Consider the following 25,039-nt stretch of genomic DNA (forward strand, 5'->3'; position numbering starts at 1 on the left):
ATTAACTAAATCTTCCTAAAGTTTAACTTGGCAACTAAAGCTTATCAGAAAGAACCCTCTTAGTTCCTCTCCTGGTATAAGTGAGTTTAGATCACTTGACTCTCAGAATCTTTTTTTATTCACCTTTCTGCTAAGGGGTAGTCAGTAGGAAGCAGTATTGGTCACTCTGGGCTATAAAACCTCTCAGGCACCTTCCCTTTTTGTCAACAGCTAAGGTCATTTCTTAGAGATTAATACAATCAAATAGAGGTGAAAGCATGAGCAAACTCACCTGAAGGAACAGAAAAGGGATACTAACAGTGAAAGCTGACTGGGTCTGAGATTGCTAGCAGTGAGGTCCATTCTAGTAGCCTTGCTCTATTTTTTATCCAAGGTGCTGCCGCTAATGACCCTCAGAATTGGTAGAACTCTGAGGCTGAGAAGGGTCGATAGCGTGGATGTTCATCTAATTCTGAATCCAGTACTGCTATTACTGGTGGAATCCATCCATGCAGGGGCTGCTACCACCCACTGTCTTTATTCTCCAGGAGAATGATTAGGGCAAACTTTGTAGATCTAAAACTAGTCTCTTAATGAAGTTGGCCTGTCTATTTGACAGCCTGTGGGTTCCTGAGAAGATAATCATCTGTGCAGCCTCTGTCTCTTCCACTAGACTCCAACCCCCTGATTGCTGACAGCATTCCTTTAAAATGCAATGCTGCTGCAAGTTTACAGACTTCAGGACTTCACAGTTTTATCGACCATCTGCCACTCGCACACAATTAGTTTTGTCCTTTCTCTCTGATTTTAATTGTTCCAGTTTACCAAGTTCTTTACTACTCATAAGTTTTTTTATTATTCAGTCAATCAGCCACCAAATGCTAGTCAATCAACCACCAAATGCTTAATGGCAAAATGCTTAATGGCAGTGCTAAAGTGTGCCTAACACAGTGCAAGGCCCCTGCAAGGAGCACTCTGGCTTCCTGCTGGGTTGGGCTGTTCTTGCACTGTACTTTTTTTTTTTAAGATTATTTTATGCATACAAGAATTGGGGTACAGGCTAAAGGTATGGGGGTGAGAGGATTCACCAGACCCACAGTGGGGAGCAGAACAGGCAGAATGACTGAAATACACTGCTGAGGGGAGCAGTGGGTGAGTCAGGAGAGGTCTGCTGTGCCATGTGGGTAGCTCCCTGCCCGGGGATTGAACTCATGCTGCAGTGGCTGTGGCAAGCTTCACAGGTTGCGTCTTAACCCCTTGCACCACCAGGGAATCCCTGTTCTTGCACTGTACTTTGCCTGCTTTCCACAGTGCATTTCCTTTCACGTTGCCAATTAGTACATGTAGATTTACTAGCTACTCTCAACTTTTGGACACTTTATGTTGAAAGAAATGCAAGGTAATAAAGATAAAAGTTTTAACAACCAGGAAAGGAACATATGGTCTAAAAAATGAACTTAATGAAAGACAACTATGATTTTTAATGTTTTCTCCCACCCAATGCTTCTTATTGTTGGGAAATTGACTTAGTATTTCTTGGGCTGCTCATTCTTTTCAAATGAATTGTTTGTGTATGTTTGTGTTGTCTGCTGAGTTGAGAGATACAGTTAACTCACTAAATTCACTCTGGGTTTTCTTTATAAGAAAGAAAGATACTGTAACTTAAAATTACATTCACTGTAATTTGACAAAGAGTATGCATTATTTGAAATGAAACAAAAACCCAATTTTCTTGACATCTTACTATTTCATCTTTTATCTTCTTGGGTGTTCAAACGCAAAGCAAAGCCAGAAGACGTTTTTTCCACTGACTTGTCATTTTCACTATCAGTAGAACGCATACTCATTACAAAGGATGTGGGTATTAAAAAGTATGATAATGTATAAAATATTTAAAACTATCTTATAGAAAAACTTAAAAAACACAGAAGGACTTAGCTAATCTATTAATGCACAACTCTAGACTGACTGAAAGCTGTCAGCCCCATGTAGTCAGCATTATCCAATAATCTTTGGAAACAAAACAAATCTTTGCACGGCAGACAGTAGAATAAATTATCCAGAACTCTTAAGCACAGGCATGTGTTAAAAATTCTTCTGTATTCTGGGAGATGATCCTAAATATTTGTAATGCCTGATTACTTTCAGAGGTGGAAAGAAAGTGACACAAACCAAAGCCAAGTTCAAATTCTCCAGAGCCATATGGGCTTCCAGCAAAGTAACACCTTTTCCAACCACTTGATGGTGTCTTTGTTGCTTATACCCTGAGCAACAAACCATAGGAAACTAATGGTGTTTTAAATGAAAACAGCAGTTCATTAGGGTTGGTTAATAGGTTCTTGGCAAAATTTCAACTCAATGGGTATGCAAGTGTATCTGTGTGTGCTCAATAAGTCTTGTCCCAAGCTTTCTAATGGTGTCATTCAGTACCATAAATTTACTTTGACAGCTAGTAAACAGTTAAGTGTGCCCTGGGAGCAAATAGAGCCAGGCATGTATTAACATACATGTTTAACATAGCAAACATTTAGCAAACATTTAACATAGCAAACATTTAACTTTTCTGCTTTTCCATTCTTTAGTGGAATGTTAGTAACATAGTCAAACTTGAAGCAGATACTTCATTTCTTAAAATCCTTCTTTTACTCTCTAGTTAGGAATTTAGGATTAGAAATTAATTAATAAAAATATACATTTTTTAAGGGAAATAACCAAGGCCAAGCAATTGTTCAAAGATTAGCATTCTTGTTCTGAGTTAGATCAATATTTCTGTTGGCTACAACTGAGTTGGTAGAAGATTTATAATAACAAGCAGACAACCATCTAATTTAATTCTACCAGCCACAGGAAGCTGCAGTAGATGTTTGTATTTCATTGTTTGCTGAGAAAGTTTGACCTTACTAAGCAGATTGCTAGGCATTGTTTTATGGTGTATATTTGAAATTGCTATGTGTGTGAGAAATTGCTGTAGGTGTTGATTCCTTAGAGAGTGCTATAGCTTTCTGTGCTCTTTCCTCATCCAGAATTACACAGACCACCCTAGAGAATGCTTTTTTCCAGTCCTTGCAAAAGACACATTTAAGGGAAGAATCAGGTTTTAATGTCAATGGATGGGAAGTAGCTTGAGCTTTGAAAATTTTTGGAGCAGAGAAAATAGAAAGAAGGTTTTACTTTTTTTTTTTTTTTTTAATTAGCACGTAAAGGCAGTGGGAACGGTCGAGGGTGTCTTTTAAGTCTGAGTCTACAGCAGAAAGCAGCTGTGGGGTAGTGGAAGGAGCACTGAACTCAGAGTTAAAATGTAGGCCCAAGTGCCAGTGTAGCATTTAATCATTATCTTTGTAATCCTTGCCATCTAAGGGAATAAATAAGTTCTCCTTCATATAGTCAAGGTGTTACATAACTGTTAAGTATTCTAGTAAGCTTACTCCACACTCCAAATCTATTTCTAACTCTTTTTCTGTTAATGACATAGACGTTTCCCCTAGCCAAAGTATCTCTGCTTTGTTTTGAGGGCATCAAAGCATAATAGGATAAAAGAAAACTTGTTGATAGGAAAAAACATAACTGCTGTTATATGTGGTTTCAATAACTGCTGTTATTGGTTCTGGATACTGTTTTCATTTGCTGTGCTCTGCATTCTGGACAGCTGGATGAAGACATGAATCAGATGTGTCTGTAATGAGCCCAATACAAAACATAACTCTTAGAAGAAAGATTGGGTCACTCTAACTTGGAAGCATCAACTCACAGCAGTATTCACTCCAGAAAGGGCGTTCACTTTTACATACACGGTATCCAAATTTGACATCACATAACTCAAGGTCAAAAATTCCAGCCTCGGGCCTCCCTGGTGGTGCAGCGATTGAACGCTGGGTTGCGAAGCTGCCCGCAGCCTCTGCAGCACCCGTTTAATCCCTGGCTGCTCCCTGGCCACCGGAGGAAGGTCCCATATGGCGCGCAGACCTCTCCTGCCGCCCGCTGCTCCCCTCAGCAGTGTACTTCGGTCATTCTGCCTGCTCTGCTCCCCGCTCTGGCTCTGGTGAATTCTCTCACCCTCCCGCGCTTCTGACTGTACCCAGTGCTTGTATAAATAAAATAAATAAATCTTAAAAATTAATCAATCAATCAATAAATAAATAAAAGAAAAATTCCATCCTCTTAAAACACACACACACACACACACACACACACACACACGGTCACTTTCACCAAATATTTCTTGTGTTTACTAATTGTATTGAATATCTGATGGGGTCACAGAGTATCCATGTGTTTAACAACTATAGCTTTCTCTTTGAATTCCTCTCCTTGTCACATGGATAGCAGCAGTTCCATGGCAATCCTTATATGTACTCCATACACAAATGACTCACTAAAGTCCTTTTACCCAAATTACAGTCTTCTTTTATAGAGGATTTCTGGCAAATAAAACTTTCACCTTCTTATCCCACAAGATTTCATGAATTATGGACAAAGTGCATAACAAGGGCTTTTTCCTATCAACAAATTTCCTTTTATCCTATTATGCTTTGATTCCCCCTTAACAATGCAGTAATGAGCTAATGTCATATGAAATGAATAACCAGCAGTTGGTCCTTCAATAATTGTTTGAAAAAAAGGGAAAGAATAAATTTCTCAGACTACCAGTAGACCATTTAGCATTATCCTGAAAGAGTGTCTACACAGTCAGCAAAATAAACCACAGCATACTGCAGTGCAGTGCGTCATTGGCAATCCCTACTGAAAGTATTAAAATGAGGAGAATAAACTGTCATTAATTTCTGCACATATGGCTAACAGTCTATATTAAAATCACTAACTAGTCTATATCCTTCTCTATACAGAATAAGCAGCAGCTCCCCTACTTCCTCCTCACATTGTAGTACAGGGCCAGATAGTTTATATTATTTATTTTTTAAATTTTTTAACACATTTGTTTTTTTATTGGCATCAGTAGAATATTTTTTATTTGATATATTTTTAACATCATTTTTCATTTTTGTACAATTATGTATTTTCATCTTGGTTATAGTCCCCATGAAATTCCCACCACACATCAGATAGTTTATCTTAAAGATAGGGTGACTGCTTTTATCTTGGATCCTAGATTGAGTATATGTGACATGCTAGCTATCCTAATTAAATAATACAAATGTTTTTATAATATAGAGTTATTTATTTATGCTAACAATATATAATTCCCCAGTTTAAAATTAACTGTATGGTAAATAATTGTTGTGCTTTGTAAGGGAAATATTTAAAGGAGAAGACACTATATTTGAAAATAGTCCTGTGAATAAAATAAAATGATCTTCCCTCTGACACAGTAAAATAATGTTTGATTCCAAAGAACTCATTTCTTACATGTCTTAAATACTTGCTATTCTCATTTTTTGAAACACATGAATTTATTCTATAGTCATTACCAAGAGTGGTTATTTTTTTTTTAAAGACTTTTTTATTTATCTATACAAGCACTGGGTACAGTCAGAAGCGCGGGAGGGTGAGAGAATTCACCAGAGCCAGAGCGGGGAGCAGAGCAGGCAGAAGGACCGAAGTACACTGCTGAGGGGAGCAGCGGGTGGCAGGAGAGGTCTGCGTGCCATGTGGGACCCTCCTGCGGTGGCCGGGGAGCAGCCGGGGATCCCACCGGTGCTGCAGAGGCTGCGGGCAGCTTCGCAACCCAGCGCTCAACCGCTGTGCCACCGGGGAGGCCCCAAGAGTGGTTCTTAATGTGCAAGTATGGGGAAGAAACTTCTAAGGCCTTACTTAGTATTTTGGGAAAATAAAACCACAACAATTGGGCGTTAAGTCTGCCACTTGACAGAGAGTGATAGATGAAATCAAAGCAAAGAGAAAAAAGAAATCCTCGTTTGGGTGTGGGTGCAATATGTAAATTCCTTTATAAACTAATCTGTTCAGTGATCAAGCTGTAGCTATTACTGAGAAAATAACATGCTAATTCATCAACCAAAAAGTATTTCCTTTGATTGAATGAAGAAAACTGTACACACCACAATAGAAAACCGAGGCTGTCCTCAAAGCACTCAAAATCTAAGAAACTCATGAACCTATATTGAAAAATTAGTCAAACTCTGGTTTTGTATTTCTATTGACAACAAGTAGTTGGGTCTTGTGCTTTTTATTTATCTCAGTTGGCAATCTTTGTCTTTTAATTGAAGTGTTTGACAGTTTGTTTTTAAATCATTATTGATGGAGTTGAGTTTTAACCCAGGATCTTGCTGTTCATTTTTATTTGTCGCATCTGTTCTATGTTCCCCTTTTACTCTTTTTATGTTTTTCTTTATTATTCCATTTGATCTCTGTCAATGATTTAATAACCATACTTCTTGTTTTATGTATTTAGTGGTTGCACTAGGGTTTATAGTGCACATCTTTAGCTTACTGTTGTCTGCATTAAAATAATATCACTCCATGTACAGTACACGAATCTTACAACAGTATCCTTTCATTACCCTCTCCTTGGTTTCATTATCATCATTCATTTAAATTCCTTTTGTCTTGTAATCCCCGTGATACACTACTGTTATTTTTGCAAAATAATAAAAAAAAAATCTTTGAAAAAGATTTAAAGAGAAAAAAATGTTTTCATATTTATCTATAGATTTACTCTTTCTTTTGCTCTTCATTTCTTTCTGTAGATTCAACTTTTAATTTGCTATCACTTTCCTTCTGCCTAGCGAACGTCCTTTAGCTTAACTTACAGATCTTTGACAACGAATTCTCTCAACTTTTGCTGGTTTGAAAAAGTACTTATTTCATCCTCATTTTTGAAAGATTTTTTCTTGGATATAGAATTTCATGCTAACAGTACTTTCCCTCCTCCCCCCATAGCACTTTAAAAATGTCTTTCGTTGTCTTAGATCTCTGATAAAACGTCTACTGTCATTCATCCTCATCTTTCTTCTTCTGTGTACCTAGATTGTCTTTTCTCTGGCTGCTTTTAAGATTATTTTCTATCTGTCATCAACTTGATTATAATGTTCTCTGATGTGATTTTTTTTTCATGTTTATTCTGCTTTTGGTATTTGAATTTCTTGGCTCTGTGGGTTTATAGTTTTTTTTTAGATTTGTGAGAAATTATCCATTCTTTTTTCCACTATTTTCCACCCTTTTCCCTTTTTTTCCCCCAGAACTCTATGATGTATCAGATTGCTTGATATTGTGATAGTCTTGCTATCCTTCCCACAAATTTTAGGTACCTCTCTCTTTTCAAACTCTGATCTCTGTCTCCTTGAGCCAATGAAAGTCCTGACACATTTTGGTTCCCATCTCTGAGCTGTGCCCTGGACATGCCTCCAGGCGTTCATCTAGGGATGTCAGAGGGCTCACCTGCTTGGTTCCCTTCTTTCAGAGATCACAGTCCTATGCTCTGAATATTGTTGTTTTATTTTTTGGTCTGATTTTCTAATTACAAGAGGAAGGTAATTCTCATAGCAGCTAATCTTCATTGGCAGCAGCAGATAAACTCATAAAATTTTCAAGCAATTCATAAAGATTTTTAAAAATAGCAAATCTTTTCAAAGCACAAATATGAATCTCATGAGCGAATTTATTGTGTTTAGGATAAACTCCTGAATCCTTTACCTGGCTTAGAGCCCCTGTAAGTTCTGGCTTTTCATTTCTTTTGTAAAGGTGCATCCTTTATTCAACTCGAGTCTCTGGTGATACCAGTTAAATCCTTTTATTCCTCAGATGCACCTGATGCATGCTCTTACCTCTACCTGGCATGCTTTTTCCAATCATTTCCTAGATACCTTGTGCTCATCTTTTTTATGTGGGCTTGAATGCCACTTAGAGGGGATCTCTTCCCTGATCCCTGGCAGTCCAGCTGGAAACAAATTAAGGTTTCCTTACTGTCCATATATTCTGTCACAGCATCCTATAGTTTTCTTTCACAGCTGAACATAATTTGTAGTTATATCTTTATTTTTATTTAATTTTTAAAATATGTGTGTATTTTTTAAACATCCCTGTGCCTTCTGAATGGTAAGCTCCAGGAGGCCAGGTACTGTGGTTGTTTTATAAATCCTTGATTTCTAGGCTCTGGCACATAGTAGGTACTCAATATATATTTATTGATAGGCTTGTGCACGTTGGGTAATGGTGAATTTTGTACCTTGCAGGCCATGGAATGAGGAAGAGACATTATTATTTTAGGAAATTGTGTAATTCCAAGAAGATATATAAATGTCACAGCTCTTCTACTTTACTATATTTTTAAGTGCCACAGAAAATTGTGAAGGATAAGAGCAAAGCAAAATGTCACTTTGTGGTATTGTCTATGTTTATTACTATTGCTATAATTCTGTGATTTTAAAACTTTATCACAGATCTGCCATGAACGTTCTGATTTATTTTTTTCACTTATAAGTGGAGTGCGTAAATTGAGTAAAAGGGGTTATTTGTATGATGAAGAATAGCATTGAACTTTTAGTGGTGAACTTAATGTAGATGTGGATTTATAATGATGTGCACCAAAAACTTATATAGTGTCATAATTTTGCATCAATAAAAATTATTAAAAAATAAATAAAATGAAGTATTTATAAGAAAACAAGGAAAATGACTATTTTTACTTATTTAGTTATTCTAAGACAATCTAATTACAAAATAATTGAATTTTTTTTATAATCTTTTGTAGTCATTTGTTGGTTCATTACCCCTCTTCCCTACCATTTCTGCATGGGCTTAAGATTTTAGCCTTGACTTTTTTCCCCCTATTTGGGACTTCTTTCCTTAGCCATTCTTACCATTGTCCAGAACTTTCCTTTTAAATGCATATTTTTTATCCTGATGTTTTCACTAGAAACATAAACATAACCTCCTATGTCTACCACCAACATGACACACTTAGAGATCTGGTCTACATCCAGAAGCAAATTCATTATCAGTCTTTCAGAATGAGTCTATGCCTGCTGTGTCCTATACCCATGGCTGGTACAAAGGCCTTCCGAGTTGTCCAAATAGAAACTTTGACATCATTTTAAGCTCCTTTCCCCCTCTTTTCATAACTGATCAAATTTGCATCACTTTTTCCTATAAATACCTTCTGTCTCAATCTATTTCTCTCCATATCCATTTTCTTAGGTCTGTCACTTAGAATACAACTGCATACCCTAGCTAGTCTACTTGAATCATTCTTTTTCTTCTCTATACTGCAGTCAGGCTAATCTTGATAAATATACACTATTCTCCTCCCTAGAATTGCAAGGCAATAGATATTTCAAATCAGGATTCTTCATATATCAGGAACAATCCTAACATCCACTTAGATTCTGCTGCTGGCCAGAGAACAATGCAGCAGTACTATGGGTTGTAGGCCTGGGTGATACAATATAGATAAAAATCCTAACCTGCAAGACCCCATAAAGCCTTCTACCTATTATTTCTGGCTCCTCTTTATTCACTCTTTCTCTTGTTATTGTTCTTTTACTAGACTTTTATCAAGTCTCCTAATGTGCATTCTCTGCTTCTGTGTAGACTTCTCATATGCTGTTCTCTCTGTCTTGAACTCTCATCCTGCTAACCTTTGCCTATTTAGTTCTATTTATCTTTCAATACTTAACACAAACCTTCTTTGATTCTTGAAACCAAGTCAAGTATCCTTTTTTAATAACACCACACATAATTATAATTAAATAATTTATTGGATCATTAGTTGGGTCTATCCTTATCTTACTAGAATATAAGCCCCAAAAGAGCAGGGCAATGTATATCTTATTCATTTTTTTTTTTTAATTTATTATTTATACAAGCACTGGGTACAGTCAGAAGCGCGGGAGGGTGAGAGAATTCACCAGAGCCAGAGCGGGGAGCAGAGCAGGCAGAAGGACCGAAGTACACTGCTGAGGGGAGCAGCGGGCGGCAGGAGAGGTCTGCGCGCCATGCGGGACCCTCCTCCGGTGGCCGGGGAGCAGCCGGGGATCGAACCGGCGCCGCAGAGGCCGCGGGCAGCTTCGCAACCCAGCGCTCAACCGCTGCGCCACCGGGGAGGCCCGTATATCTTATTCATTGTTATCGCAAATGCTTAGCTAGTGTTTTGAATAAAGTAGTGTAAAAAAATAAAGTAGTGATTTAAAGAATCTTTGAAAGAATTGCAGGTTAAAACTTGATCTTGACTGACTTGATGGTTAATGAGAGTCTGGTTTAGGGCCTCCCCTGGTGGTGCAGCGGTTGAGCGCTGGGCTGAGAAGCTGCCTGCAGCCTCTGCAGTGTGGGTTCGATCCCTGGCCCCCGGCGAGGGTCCCACATGGCACGACAGACCTCTCCTGCCGTGCCCGCTACTCCCCTCAGCAGTGTATTTCATCAGTCTGCCTGTTCTGTTCCCCTCTGTGGCTCTGGTGAGTCCTCTCACCCTCCTGCACTTCTGACTGTACCCAGTGCTTGTATAAAGAAATAATAAATAAATGATTAAATAAATAAATAAATCTTTAAAAAAAATGAGAGTCAGGTTTTAAAAGGAGAGCAGTGAAGATCAAGGACAATTAGGCAAAGCATAGATATTTTGAACACAAGGTCTTTTTGAAAACTCTCTAATTTCATTAAAGGCCAGGAGGGAAGGGGTAATGAATCGAGTTCTATCCCTGGAAGAAAAAAAGCTGGTAGGAGAAAAAAAAGTGAAGAATCAGGATTGCCTCCTGATTTCTGGGCTCTGTTATCCATATCCAAAATTGGTGGCATGGGAGATTGCCCACAAAGGAGAGACTAAGACAGTAGACAATTGATGGAAAGTAAGACTGGACACATATGATGGAAAGCTAAGAAGATTATAGCTTTTAAGTTCATATAGAGCTCCTGGGACTGTTTATCCTTAGCTATTGGGCTCTTTGGCATGGGGGCAATGAGTGTTCTCAGACTCACCCTGCCACCTTGCTAGTGCAGAAGAGATTCCTAAAAACTATCCCATTGAACTAGGGTCATATAAACCGGAAGCCCTGGTTAGAGAAAAGTTCATGGATAGCAGATTTTATTGTGTCTGGTAGGGGTCAAGACCCATGCTTAGTAGGATAAATGTCTACAGTAGGGAGAAAGGAAGTTGTAGGTCTTGGAGATTTTACAATTCAGTTGGTCAACAGATATTTTTAAAGTACCTTATATGTGGTATATGTACCAGGTGCCAGTGATTCCATGATAATCTAGACAGAAATTAAAAAAATAGGATCCCACCATAGTGAGTGAATTGGTGATGGGAATTTCATGGGGACTATAATCAAGATGAGATTGAATATACTCTACAAAAATGAAGAATGATGCAAAAATATATAAAACAAAAATAAAAAATAAATTAATTTTTAAAATATGATCCCAGATAGCAGAAATATTGATGTCAAAGTTCATAAATATAATAGTCTAAATTCACAAGTAATATTACTTATAAGAAGGATATCAGCCAACGTTTTCCTATGTTGGGTCTCTGACCTGCTCAAGATATATGGATACAAATAGTGCTTCAGAAGAGGAAAACAGGCTAACATACTCTTAAATATATATATGTCTGCAAGTATGAAAACTATCTGAATTGTCAATGTTTCATACCTTTCCTATTTATGGCTTTCCTGATTGAGATCTATAGTGCAAGGATAGGAATAGATTTCACTCTAAATGCTAACTTTAATAGAATGTAGCTGCCTGGACTGCTGTGTTGAGGAGAAATCTGAGACCATATAGGTTTATGGTATAGAACACCATGATTGTAAAATTTGACATACACCCAGGATGTAGTTAAGGAAGCAGTAGTGTCACCAGTTAGTCCTCCTTGTTCTCTGTGGTAACAGAATTCACCTCCCCCACCCCATTGAAATTTATTTATTTATTTAGTCAGTTGACATTTATTGAATACATAGATGAACTCAGCATTGTGTTAGGCTTTGGGATACCAAGATAAAAGGACATATTCCTTCTACTTAAAGAATTTACCAACTGGGAAAACAAAATGGCAGTGTTAATGCATTAAAAAATCTGCCGTGTCTCTCTGTATGAAAATGTTGTAAATGCTACCTTTCTATCTTTTTGCATCAACTCCTAGGGAATAAAATCTGTTTAATTTAATTAAATAATGAAAGTAGGCTGAAAACTGTCTTTCTCACCTCATTTGGAGTTCAAGATGAAAAATCTTGCAAAATTCACAAATCACAGTGAATCATCACCTAAGGGAAAACATTTCCTCTAAGGACATGAGCTGTACAGAGCTAACATTTGTATTTTGGCACCTATTCTTACCCCCGATGGCAACAACAATAACAATAAAATATATCATTGTGTTGTGGCAGCTGTTCAGAATAAAGGTGAAAAAATGTTCCAGAAAAAAAGCCTATTAAGAGTATATCTATACATATGTAGTGATCGCTCTCTACTTCTTTGTCTTTATTTTCCTCTTCCCTCTCTTTTCCCTCACTGTCATCCCTTCATTCTCCAGGTAATTTCAGAATTTTCTTGCTTTTTATTGAGAATTATGATTTTGTTCCCTTTGTATGTAGAGACTGGATTCTGTTATAGGTCAATGAATGTGAAAGAGAGAAGCACTCTCTGTGTCCTTTGTGACTGTCTCCTTTGTGATTACCTTCAGTAATCACATACTCAGTAGCTCACAATCATTCAACTTGCACCCTTTTTCTTTGCTTTGTTCAGTATCTGTGTTGGCAACCACAGAACTGTCGGATCCCTTGGTGTCTTGCAGAAAACAATTTCAAGAAGAACCAGAATAAAAGCAGCAACAAAGTTTATGAGGAACAGATAGGACAGAACACTGCAAGAGGCAGTAGGCAGTCTCAGAAAAGTGAGAGAGCTGCACCAAGGCCGTTAAGTAGTAGGATTTTCAAGGCTTTTTCTTTCTGGGTTGGGAAGAGCCCCTCTTAATTATGCATACCTTGTTCCCATAATTTCCTGATTCAGGGACTAACTGGAACTCCCTCCCTCTTTTCTATTGGGGGAAACTGTAGTTAAAAGACTTTTCCAAGGTCTCCCAGACTTACCAGACCTTATCTGGTCCTTGAAAGAAAGCAATAGCCCAAGAAGGGCTGTCAATTACAGAAATCCAGCTGTGCTCCTCTGGGAAAGTATGTGTCAAAGCCCTTTTCTCTCCCTAACTCCTAGACTGATATATTGCTTCTAACCTTTGGAGGGGAAAATATCATTGGGCATTCTGCATAGGCAGATGTATGTGTGTGATGTGATGTTTATGCTACCCTTCAGGTGTCTCTTGGAGGTTGGGGAATTGACTAGTATTTTGGCACCAGACAAACTTGCCTTCTTCATAGCTTTATTTATTTCTAAACGCTTCATTACACTTGGGACCTCCTTCCTCTTCAGCTCTCATTTTCATGTCTTACTGCAGTGACACTGCCATGTACTGTCACTGATTCAAGAGATGTGGTTTAAAATTCTTTCTCATTGGCCTGTAAAAACTGTTCAAAGGCAAGGACAGCATCTTGCTTTTTTTACTCTAGTGCCACATAATTAGCATAGAACAGTTGCTTGAGACATTTTGGTTGAAGGAATAAAAACAATACAAAACTATTTTAATTTAAAATAGTAAATCAATGTAAGCATCATTTCTACCTCCTGCCCCCAAAACATAATTCAGATATTTGAAAAATGAATGATGTCAGTTTTCCACAAACATACTGAGTATGTGATGCTCTGTGTAGATTCTTTTACCCAATTTCTACCTTGCATCTCCACCACATACCATTATGACATATTACAGAGGTTGATATAGAAAAAGATTATACCTTTCCTCATTTGAAGGCTAATGCTAATCTGGACAAAGGAGATGAGTCCTAGAGACATGGATTTATTTAGGATGACATTGCTGGTGATGATATCACATGCATCTTCTTCATTCAATAACCCCCTGGTCTTTTTTTGAGCACAGAGGGACTGACATTTTTAAAAATCGCAAATGAAAAGAGATAATAGTATGTGTTGGGAAACGTGCCTTGCCTTATGATTAGATATAACAGGAAACTAAATTGCATGAAGAATTCAGAGATAGCACAATTATTTCCAAACCTTTCCTTTTTTTTACTTCCCTTTGTTGGCCATCTATCACCTGGATGCCACAATTTCTGCAAGGATTTTGTGCTGTGTTTCTCTCCTGTAGGACAGTTAACACAATGTGTATAAATGTTAAAATGTCATTCTAAAACCTGGAGAATGAAACCACAGCACTAAATACATCTGGTAAGAGAGGATTTAAAAATGAGACACATTATATCTGAATATCTAAAACAAGGATGAATTAATTGAAGAAAACATGGAAAGGGAGGAATAGGTTTTTAAAAGTGAGTTGAAGAATCCTGAAATATAAATCTGTCTGTGTCCACCCATCCATCCATCTGTCCATCCATCCATCCATGCATCCATTTGAAGGAGGATGTTCAGCAGAGTGACAAAAGTTCTAGACAATCAAGTGGGTAAACACTAAAACAAACTTGGGGCAAAGCTGCCCAGGAGACTCCTACTCTAGGAAATATCTATGACCATCGACTGTCATATCATGACAAAATATACCATTGGTTATATTTTGAAGTGCATATGTTTTCTTCATAGTTTTTAGGCCATTTCAAGACATAGCTATGATTAAAAAAACTCTTTATTAACCACCTCTTATTTTTCATCTACTTATTTTATTTTCATGTGGCAATATCTTTTGAAGCTGCTGTGCTCTATAAGAAAAAGGCATTAACATTCACCGAGTATGTATTGTGTGACAGACACTATGATGAGCATTTCAGCGCCATGTAATTTATTCATTATGACAACTCCTTACAACTGTACTCCATCCTATTTTACAGATGAAGAAAGAGAGACAGCATGTTTATCCCTGGTAACAGAGAGAGTGAGAGGCAATGTCCCTCCAAGTCTCCTGATTCCACTGAGGTCATATAGAAAACAGAACTTTGCCTTATCTGTCTGAAATGTTTTTTTGTTTTTTTTTTTTTTTGGTCTGTGAATTTTCAAATCTTTTGCAACCCATGCAAGTACATTTTTTGTAATTACTGAAATACTGTGTTCAATTTTCTTCTCCCTGTAACCATTCCATAATTTTTGGATTTAATAAACTTTGGTTATCTTAATTATCTTTTTTCTCTTACATGTGGACCATATTTTCTGTCTTGACTTTGTCTGGACCTTCTCTAATTCCACTACATTTTTCTTTAAATGTGTCCATTAGAATTACACAAGAGGTCACTGATGCTTGGGATAATGATGTTTGTTTTGTTTCTAGTATACTATTCCAGAATACTGTTACCCTTTTGGGCTCAGTAGAAATTATTTTTCTGGAGAATATATAGAATCATTAGAATATAAGGGAGGATATAAATATGATTCTCAGCAACCTCAGGTCCATGTCAACCTTCAGGACATGCATGTATATTTCTACAAGGGGATCTAGGTAGGAAACAATTGGAACCTTTTATGTGAAAGTCAAGTGTGTCCATTTGCTCTCAATTCCTGCTTCTCCAGCCCCAGCTCACATCAGTTATTCTCTCACCCAGGGTCCTCCAGTCCTGCTGGCCTTGTTTCAGTTCCTTGTAGCTGCCAAGCTCCTTCCTGTTGCAGGCGCTTTGCCCATACTATGCCGTTTGCCAAGTCTGCCAATTACCATGGCAATTCTTACTCATCTTTAAAATTTCAGTTTAAACACCGTCCTCATACCTTGTACTTCTCCATCATAGAACCTGTCATTTCACATTTGCAAGTATTAAATTATCTGTGTGTTTATTTGCTTGAGGTCTATCATCCTGATCGGTTACAAACAACTCCTGCAAGCAGCGATTCCTTTGGTCATCTGTGCAGCCTCCATGCCTAGCACAGCATTGAAACCCAGTAAGAGGTCAATAAATGCTTACTAAATGAATGAATAAGTTAAGGAAGAAAGGAAATAATGAACTTCTTGAGTTCTCACCTCAGTATGGAGTTTATAACCACTTTCTTTCTCAGATAATATAGGCTTAGCGTCACATCTATCTCAGGCTTGCAGACTGCCAAGTCTCTGTAGCAAGGGTCAGTGAAGCCAAGAGGGAATGAGAAATGAAGTCAGTCAAGAGGCTGACTCCACATGAGCAGCCACCTGGTCCCTTGCAGTGCATTGGCATGCCAAACTCAGGCACAGTTTGGATAGGCAACAGAACATCTGAGGGGGTCAGATTTCTCAGCCAGGGCAAGGCAACGGTGGTTCCAGCCACCAGAAGATGTTGCAAATTCAGATAAATGGCAACATTGTGGCTCTGCACACTCTTTAGTCACATATGTATCCAAGTTAGGGAGTTAGATTCCTGAGACCAGAATCTAGTCTTTGGAGCTGCCAAGAATGAAGCACAACTTCAGGACCAGAGACAGACAAGAAGGCTCAGAAAAGGTGACTGGAGCCCTGGGCAGAGCAACTAAAGCAGAAATCTGGGCTTTTCTGTTGATGGACCTTATCCAGGGGGCGAGTACAGGCAGCTAACAGGAAGAGTAAAGCATTTAAAAGGTTCTGAGTGTTCAGTCATCCCTGGCACCTGAAACCCAGCAGTGAGCAGAAGTTAGAGTTATACTGAAAAATGTTCAGTCTTTGAGTTTAATTTCTCAATGTTCTGTTAACTAGTTGTGCATTCTAGGTACTAAGTAATGACTCTGTGGGAAGGATCATGCCCTTCCATTTCAATACTTAATTCCTTTTTAATTAAAATAATTATTACTGTAAAAGCAGTTTCATGCACATTGCCGAAATTTAGAAAATACAGGGGCATAAAATTTAAATAAAGGACCAAATTCCAGTCACACACCGATACAACCTAGTCCTCTTTCCTTCTGGATCTGTAATTATATTTATAAGAATGTGATTTTGCATTTACATGCTTTCTGCATGTGAATAATTTTTTCAGTTAGTAATTTCCATTTTTCTAGTTCAACAAATGTTAACTTATCTAACATTCATATATTCAGATTTCCACAGTTGTCCCCCAAAAGTATTTATTGCATTGATATCTAAACCAAAATCTGATCCAGGGCCAGACCTTGTACCTGGTGGTTATGTGCTTACATCTCTTCTAATTAGCATTGTCCCTTTTTCCTCTAACACTGGTCTATTGACCTGTAGAATACATTACTTTCTGGATTTATTTGGTTCCTTCCCAGGGGAATTGTTTACATTGCTCTTTTATGTCATGTATTTCCTACAAAGTGTTGGTTAGCTTAAATCTAAATAATTGGTGGATTCCTATTAAACAATTTTAGATTAGAATATGCTCTAGACATACCTAGAATCTCTGTTTCATTATATCAGGAGAAACATTGGTTGATCCTCCATGCTGAAACTGAATACAGAACTAAGGTTCTGGTTCTTTCAAATAAGATTTGAGACTGAGACAGCAAGAATGTGACTGTCTCACTGATTTCTAACCTGGCATCACTCATTACTACTCTTTCTTCTACACTCATCTTCAACCCAATCCTCATCTCTTACACACCTTCCAAACAAGGAAGACCCAGAGAATGAAGGTGGTGAAAGGCACAGGAGTCAGTCTGGGAAGGGGAAACCATGAGCTTCTGTCTTCGCATTCCTACTGATTCTCCTACCCTGGAGAAGTAGGCAAGATGCTTACTCAGGGGTCTATCCCATTCTAGATTCTAGAGTTCGAGAGTTCCTGGCTGTTGCCAGGGTCATAATAATTTGACATTTGTGTCTGTACATTCCACAAGGCAGTCTGCATGAGAAATGAATGTTCACAAGCAATTTTTGAAAAAGACATAAACTTATGCAGAAAGCTGGCTCAACCATCTTGCAAACTGATCTGTCAAAAAAACTTCGATTTTTTTATTCATTGTTAAAAAATCTAGGAAGGACTCAAAACCATGTTGTATCTGATTTAGCCTGGATAATAGAAGATTAGTACTCTTGACTTTCATATTCCCCATCTATAAAATGGAGAAGACAACATACACTGCATGATTGTTTTAAAGATTGAGCTGATTGTTTTAAAGATTGAGTTCTGTAAAGCACCTGTAGTACATCAAGTACCCAGATCCCTTCTCCACCTGTTGTGACTGAGGTTACTGATCTGCTTACTACCTTGTCCAGCACTGAATCTACAGGAGCCTGGACCTCCAGCTAGAGTTCATCAGTATATACAGTAGTCCCCTCTCATCTGAGGTTTTATTTTCTGCAGTTTCAGTTATCTGCTGTCAGCCGCAGTCTGAAAACATTAAATGGAAAATTCCAGAAATGAACAGTACATGAATGTTAAGTTGTGTGCCAGTCTGAGTTGAGTGATTAAATCTCATGCCCTCCCATTGCATCCCGCCTGGAATGTGAAATCATCACCTTACCCAGCATGTCCATGTGCTACACACCACCAGTCAGTTAGTTGCTCAGTAACCATGAGAATATCAGGTCAGCTGACTGTAAGTTAAACACATTGCTTGTGTTCAAGTAACCCTTATTTTAGTTAATAGTATCCCCAAATCACCAGAGTAATGATGTTGGCAATTCATAATCCTCCTGACTGTTTCTAGAAGCTCAATAGAGTATTCTAACAATATGTCTTCATCTCATCATTTCATGTCATAAGAAGGGTGAATATAGTACAATAAGATTTTAAGAGAGGGCCTCTCCTGGTGGCGCAGGCGGTTGAGCGCAGCGCTGTGAAACTGTCTGTAGCCTTGGCAGCACCGGTTCAATCACTGCCAGCCAGCAAGGGTTCCACATGGTGTGGCAGACCTCTCCTGTCTAGCCTGCTGCTCCCCTCAGCAGTGTATTTCGTCAGTCTGCCTGTTCTTTTTCCTGCTCTGTCTCTGATGAATCCTCTCACCCTCCCACACATCTGTTCTGTACCCCGGTTCTTATATAAAAATAAATAAATAAATAAAAAGATATTTTAAGAGAGACAACATTCAAATAGCTTTAATTATATTATAATTATTTTCTATTATGAGTTATTGCTGTTAATCTTCACTACCTAATTTATAAATGAAACTTTATTATAGGTGGGTATGTATGGGGAAAAATCAGAATATATAGTGTATGGTACTATCTGCACTTTCACACATCTACCGGTCCTGGAACATAGTCTCTGAGTAGTGACTTCTGTATAGCTGGTGGAGTTGGGAAGCAGAGTTAGGAGACTTAAGTGAGGTGCTGACCGCTGTTATTGTATGAGCCACCATTTGAGTAGAATGGTACATTTGTGACCTTTTACAAAAAACATATCTTGTGATAATTTAAAATGACTACAAACATCAATTTCTATGTTTTTTAGAAAATCTGAGATATTACTAGCAAAGCTAATAGGACCCAGGAACAGGAATGAAACAATATCAAATCTTGACATTTAATTCTCTCAGTCACTAAGCCTGGACATACAAGCTAAGAGTCTAATGAAACTAGTGAAAGACCGCCATTCTTATAAAATTTAGGGGGGCTTTACTTGACTTTACAAATGATAAGTCTGTAAGTCTTTATGTCCCTAATTAAAAATCTGCTTGTCATCTTAAGGAATGTGGTCCAACATTGCTGTCTTTAAAGAGGGTAGGGTGTGGAGGAAAATGTCCTGAAAAAAAAAGATGGATAATCTTTTATTTTGTGATCACTTTGATAGTGGTCAGGCTAGCAGTTGTATTGGTTATGAGTGAATGCTGGGTCCACTAGAACTAAGTTTGATTTCCAGATCCCTCCTCATGAGCAGTGTGACTCTAAGCAAAGATTAGAGCCTATGGTTCACATTGCTGATGGGAACCTCAGCTTTTCATTATCTTGGAAAAGAACTGATTATTGTGATTACAGCAAGGGTCCTTGTGAGTATTATATTAAATACTGTAAAGGAAGGATGGCCCCTAGTACATAGTAAACTATTCAAAAATTGGTTGCTATTTTAATTATCGTTATTATTATATTTCCCAAACAAAAACAGCTTATAAAATGTTCTCCTTCCCTGAATCTATTTCAGTTCTAACTCTTAATGATTTACTGTTGTTTGTGAGACCAATGAGAAGCATCAATGCTTAAACCAAGCAATTCTAGTTTCTGCCTATTAGGTCCAGTGGGAATTTCTTTCAAAAGCTCACATTACTGAGTCAGCAAATCTGGTAAAGCAGTAGAGAATGGAGCAGTCACCGGAAGCATTTGTATTTTCATCTAACATGTTGGGGATTATTTGTACCTAAAAACTTTAGGGCACTGTCATTGTTCATTATGGAGTTTGCCACCTTACCTACCTACCTCCCCAACAAAAAAAATCATAGATTCTAACTTCCAAATCAATTAGGTTGTGTTAATAGCTATCATATGGGAGCTTTTTTAAAGCAAAAGGCCACACATAATGTGGTTAAAATGTGACTGCTGAATTCAAATTACATTTCTCTAATCTACACTGTTTACTCTGCATGTAATTAAAGGTTTTTAATGTGCATTAGGTTTTTCATGACTAATGTGTCTTCTAAGGTGTAAGAAGCCACATAAAGTGAAAATAAAGTACCTCAATTCTGGGTGCTAAATTTTTCTTTTTCCTTTTTTTTTTTTTTTTTTTGGCGCTAAGTTTTTTAAGACAACATCATCTAGATTGCATAGAGAATGGATGAAAAGGGAAGAGTTGACATTTTTATTCTCCCACCCCGAATCAATTACCTTCAGCTCCTTCGTGCATTTTTTCCCCTAACTTCTTAAGATTAAATACTCATTATCAATGATGTTGGTTATTAAGAGTTTGTTCAGCTAGCCTAACTGACCTTATGTTATTCTCTGTGTTAAAGTCTATAGACTCAGATTGTTTAGGACAGGGAGAGATAGGTTTAGAGCTTCAGAGGTACCATCCATAAAATTAAAAACATGTCCTTTGTGCTTTCTCCTAGTTAAAAGAACACACGCTTACTTACAAGACAACCCTTACTATGGTAAGTCATAGTCTAAGCGTTAAGTACTAAATTAGTCTGAATCTTTTGCGATATTCTATTAAGAAATACATGATTCTTTCAAAATCTAGGAACACCTAAATATTTGGTGGGTAATGACTAATTGCTGATTAAGACTTTTTGGGTCTTTCTTTCAAGTGGCTAAATTCTCCTTTCTGAAGGGCTTCCCTTTCTTTAGAATTATAAAAGAATCCACAATGGAGAACATCACAGAGCTGCTGATGGTTCTTTACCCCTGTTGATTGGAATGAAAGTCTCAATGGTCATTAGACAAATGTGTTTATCAAAGTGAGGAGCCTGGGAGAAGAGATTGGTGGGTCTGGGGTCCCAGCAAGCTGCTTCTTTGAACCTCCCACAGGCAAGGTTTATTATGTAAAATATTTAGTAGGTGGATTGTCTTTGCACAAAAAAAAAAAAAGAGGAATTAAATTTGAGACAAATGTGGCAGAAATATAGGATTCATTTTCATGGGTATATGTTAATTTTCCATTCAAAGTAACATGCACACCTTAAACTCATTGTCCCTGGTAGGCAATTTGGGTGTGAGAAAGGCAAGAATTTAAGAGATAAAAGATTTTATCAAAAAGGAAATGCCTGTTTGGTGGGATATTTGTGGACTGATTCAGGGGCCAGGAAGTTTCCAGGAGTTCAGAGGGTGATTCCTGCTGATAGGTGTCTAAAGGATGCAGACCAGGGCTTATGCAATGCTCTTCACAGCAGGTCTCTCGATCTGCTGACCCTGAATACATCTTTTTTTTGCCCAAAACTTGATTTTTTTTTCATTTTCCTCCCCAGTCCACCTCATATATCATGTTTTCATTCTATCCTTCCATCTTGACTTATACATGTAGTTATTCAAATCTCTTTCTAGTAAAGATTTCCAAAACTTCTCAGCCGTTTCATGATGTTCTGGGTATTGTACCCAGATCTCTTGGTGACACCTTCCTCACTGCGATTTTAGCCCCCTGATGGCTGAGTTTTGCTTCTCAAACTGTTCTGTGGACTAGCCAGGGTACCACATGGGAGCTTGTTGGAAACGCAGAATCTCATACCCTGTCCCAGAATCACTAAATCAAAATCTGCTTTTTTATAAGATCCTTATGTAATTTATGTGCAAATGAAAAGGTTATATAAGGTTATATAAGATTGTATATGTGATTTGCTGCCTGTGTTCTCAAAGCCCCTTCATTGTCTCTTTTGTACTTTAATTTTACCTGGATAGGTTCTATTTTTTGTTGTTCTACTTATATAGCATTTCATAGTTTTCAAAATTCCTTCACATAAATTTTGTTATTTGATCACATATGAACCTAGAAGCTAGACGCTAAGTAATAAAATGTCTTGCAGAGGTTATTTTATAAATCTCCATTTATGGTTTTCTAGCCCTAGGACTAAAAATGCATTCACCCATTACCCACCCCCCTTAAAAAAGTAAAAGTGAAGCCTTTATTGTGCTCTCAAAAGCCAGTATGTTATTCTGACTCAAAATGTATCATGATGACTTAAAATCATGTTTTAACCACTCCATTTGGTGAGAGCTATATATCCATTCATAAACCTTCTTAATTAAGATAAATAATTGGGTTTATAACAAAATTGTCACCTTAGTGACAAGATTTTTTGAGACAAATGAGCCACAATAAAGAGTAAGTACTCTGCTCCTGATATAATAGCCTAAGGAGTGTGGGGCCCCTGAGCATTGCTCCTGCTCAGATGGACAGAGAACAAAAAAGGAGAAAAATCCAACATAGAATATTGTCTTGAGACCCTCTGCAACTTCCATTCTTCCAGATAAGGTATATATGGGGGAATCACTGCTGAATCATGGTGTAAGAGGAATTGTTAGTTTTATATTCCCTGAAAGTGCATCTGACAACAAAGAAATACTCCCAGATCCTAAGATTTTTATACCCTGTAGTTAGGGGTGAATGGATGTTGCAGGTGCATTTGGTAAGTGGTATTATTTTATTTTTTGTCTTTTCTCTTTGGTAGCCACTCAATACTTACATTTTTTTAAGACTTTGTTTGTGAGTAGAAGAACTGGGGTGAAGACCAGAGGCATGGGAGGGGGAGAGAGGATTCACCAGAGACAGAGTGGGGAGCAGAACAGGCGGATTAACTGAAATACACTGCTGGGAGAAATGAAACAGTGGGCAAGTCAGGAAAGGTGGAAAAGTCTACACCATATGTGGGTGCTCCCTGGCTGGGTATCTGATAGTGCTCAGACTAGGCCCCTAGGGTGGCCCAATACTTACACTTCTTAAGAGTTGTTTGTTAAAGTTGTTTGTTAACTGTTTCACAATGAGGTGAACTTAAAAGATTTGGAGTATGTTGAGGTTAGTCCATAGAAAATATTCCTCAGCAGGCTACTGTTTCAAAGTTGATACGCAAAGAAGCTGGTGACTTGTTCTAAAATACTCTACCTCCTCTGCTCTTACAAGGAAGGATAATCCTCAGCCTCTCTGAGGCTGGTACCTCCTCAAGAACCTTGCAATATATTATCCCCTCTCCTGCACTATTCCCTTCGATATATAAACATTCCTAATCACAGTCACCTGAAAAAAGTCTTTAAGCCTTCATCGACCTCCCCTACCATCTTCTAACTGCCACCCCACATCTTTGCTTTCTCTCAAAGAAGAAAACTCAGAAGAGTTGTTCATAGGCACCTGATCCCACTTTCTTCCTTCCTTTCTTCTTATTAACCCACACCAACTGGAACCATATTTACACTGCTTCTTGAGCCAGCTTTTTATCCAAGTTTCCAAAAACTTCTATCTTGGTCCATGGTGGAGAATTATTTTCCCCACTGCTTTCTCCTTCAGCAGCATTTAACACGTCTAGCCACTCCTTTTGAAATATTTTCTTTTCCTGCCTCCATGGTACTGCACTCTCCTGGTTTTCCTCCTGTCTCTCTGATGTCTTTTCTATACAACCTCTAACATGGAGAGTCCGAATTTTGGAGAGCCTCCAAGGTGATGGATTTTCTTTTTGTACTCTGCTAGGTAATTTCATCTGGTTCAATAGTTTTAAAGACCATAAGTGAACCATTAACTCCAAGTTTATATCTCTAGCTATGATTGCTATATCTTGCTCCAAACTTGTTTGACTCTATAGCCCAACAAACCCAAACTTATCCTTATCTTTCTATTTCTTTTTTTCCCTTTCTATTTCTAATAAGAGCTTCATCCTCTCACTCTCTACTATATTTCTTCTTTCAAGCCACAAAAACAAAACAAAAAAAAAGGTGACCTCTGGACTGGGAAAATAAACTTGCATGCCACATATCCAACAAGGGATTAACTTCCAAAATATATAAGGAATTAATACAACTCAATAAGGAAAAAACAAACAACCCAATAAAAAAATTGGTCAAAGACCTATATAAATAATTCTTCAAAGAAGACATTATTAAGCCCTGCATGCACATGAAAAAAGAATTTTAAGGACAATGCAAATCAAAACCACAATGAAATATCAACTTACCCTGGTGAAAATGAAGCAAACAAATAAACAAGCCAGTGGTAAAATCAAACTGGAAGCAACAAATGTTGAGGATGTGGGGAAAAAGGAACACTAATCCACTGTTGGTGAAATGTAATTTTGAGATTTAGTGCATTCTCTATGGAAAATGACTTGGAGCATTCTCATTAAAAAAAAAAAAAGAAGAATGGAAATACCATTTGATGATCCAGCAATACCATATACCAAAGAATATGAAAACACTAATACAATAATATTTACACACTCTGATGCTGATAGTGGCAATATTCAAAATAGCCAAGTCATGGGGCCTCCCTGGTGGTGCAAGGGGTTAAGCAAAGCACTGTGAAGCTCTCTGCTGGCTCTGCAGCACCAGTTCAATCCTCAGTCGGCCAGGGAGCAACTCACATGGCACAGTAGACCTTTCCTGTCTCACCCGCTGCTCCCCTCAGTAGTGTGTTTCAGTCAGTCTGCCTGTTCTGTTCCCCACTCTGTCTCTGGTGAATCCTCTCACCCCCTGCACCTCTGGCCTGTACCCCAGTTTTTGTATGCGTAAATAAATAAATCTTTAAAAAATAGCCAAGTCAGACCTCCCCGGTGATGTAGCCGTTGAGCGCTGTGTTGTGAAGCTGCCCGCAGCCTCTGCAGTGCCGGTTCGATCCCC

This window comes from Talpa europaea (assembly GCF_964194135.1).
Source record: "Talpa europaea genome assembly, chromosome: 9".
Taxonomy (NCBI): domain Eukaryota; kingdom Metazoa; phylum Chordata; class Mammalia; order Eulipotyphla; family Talpidae; genus Talpa; species Talpa europaea.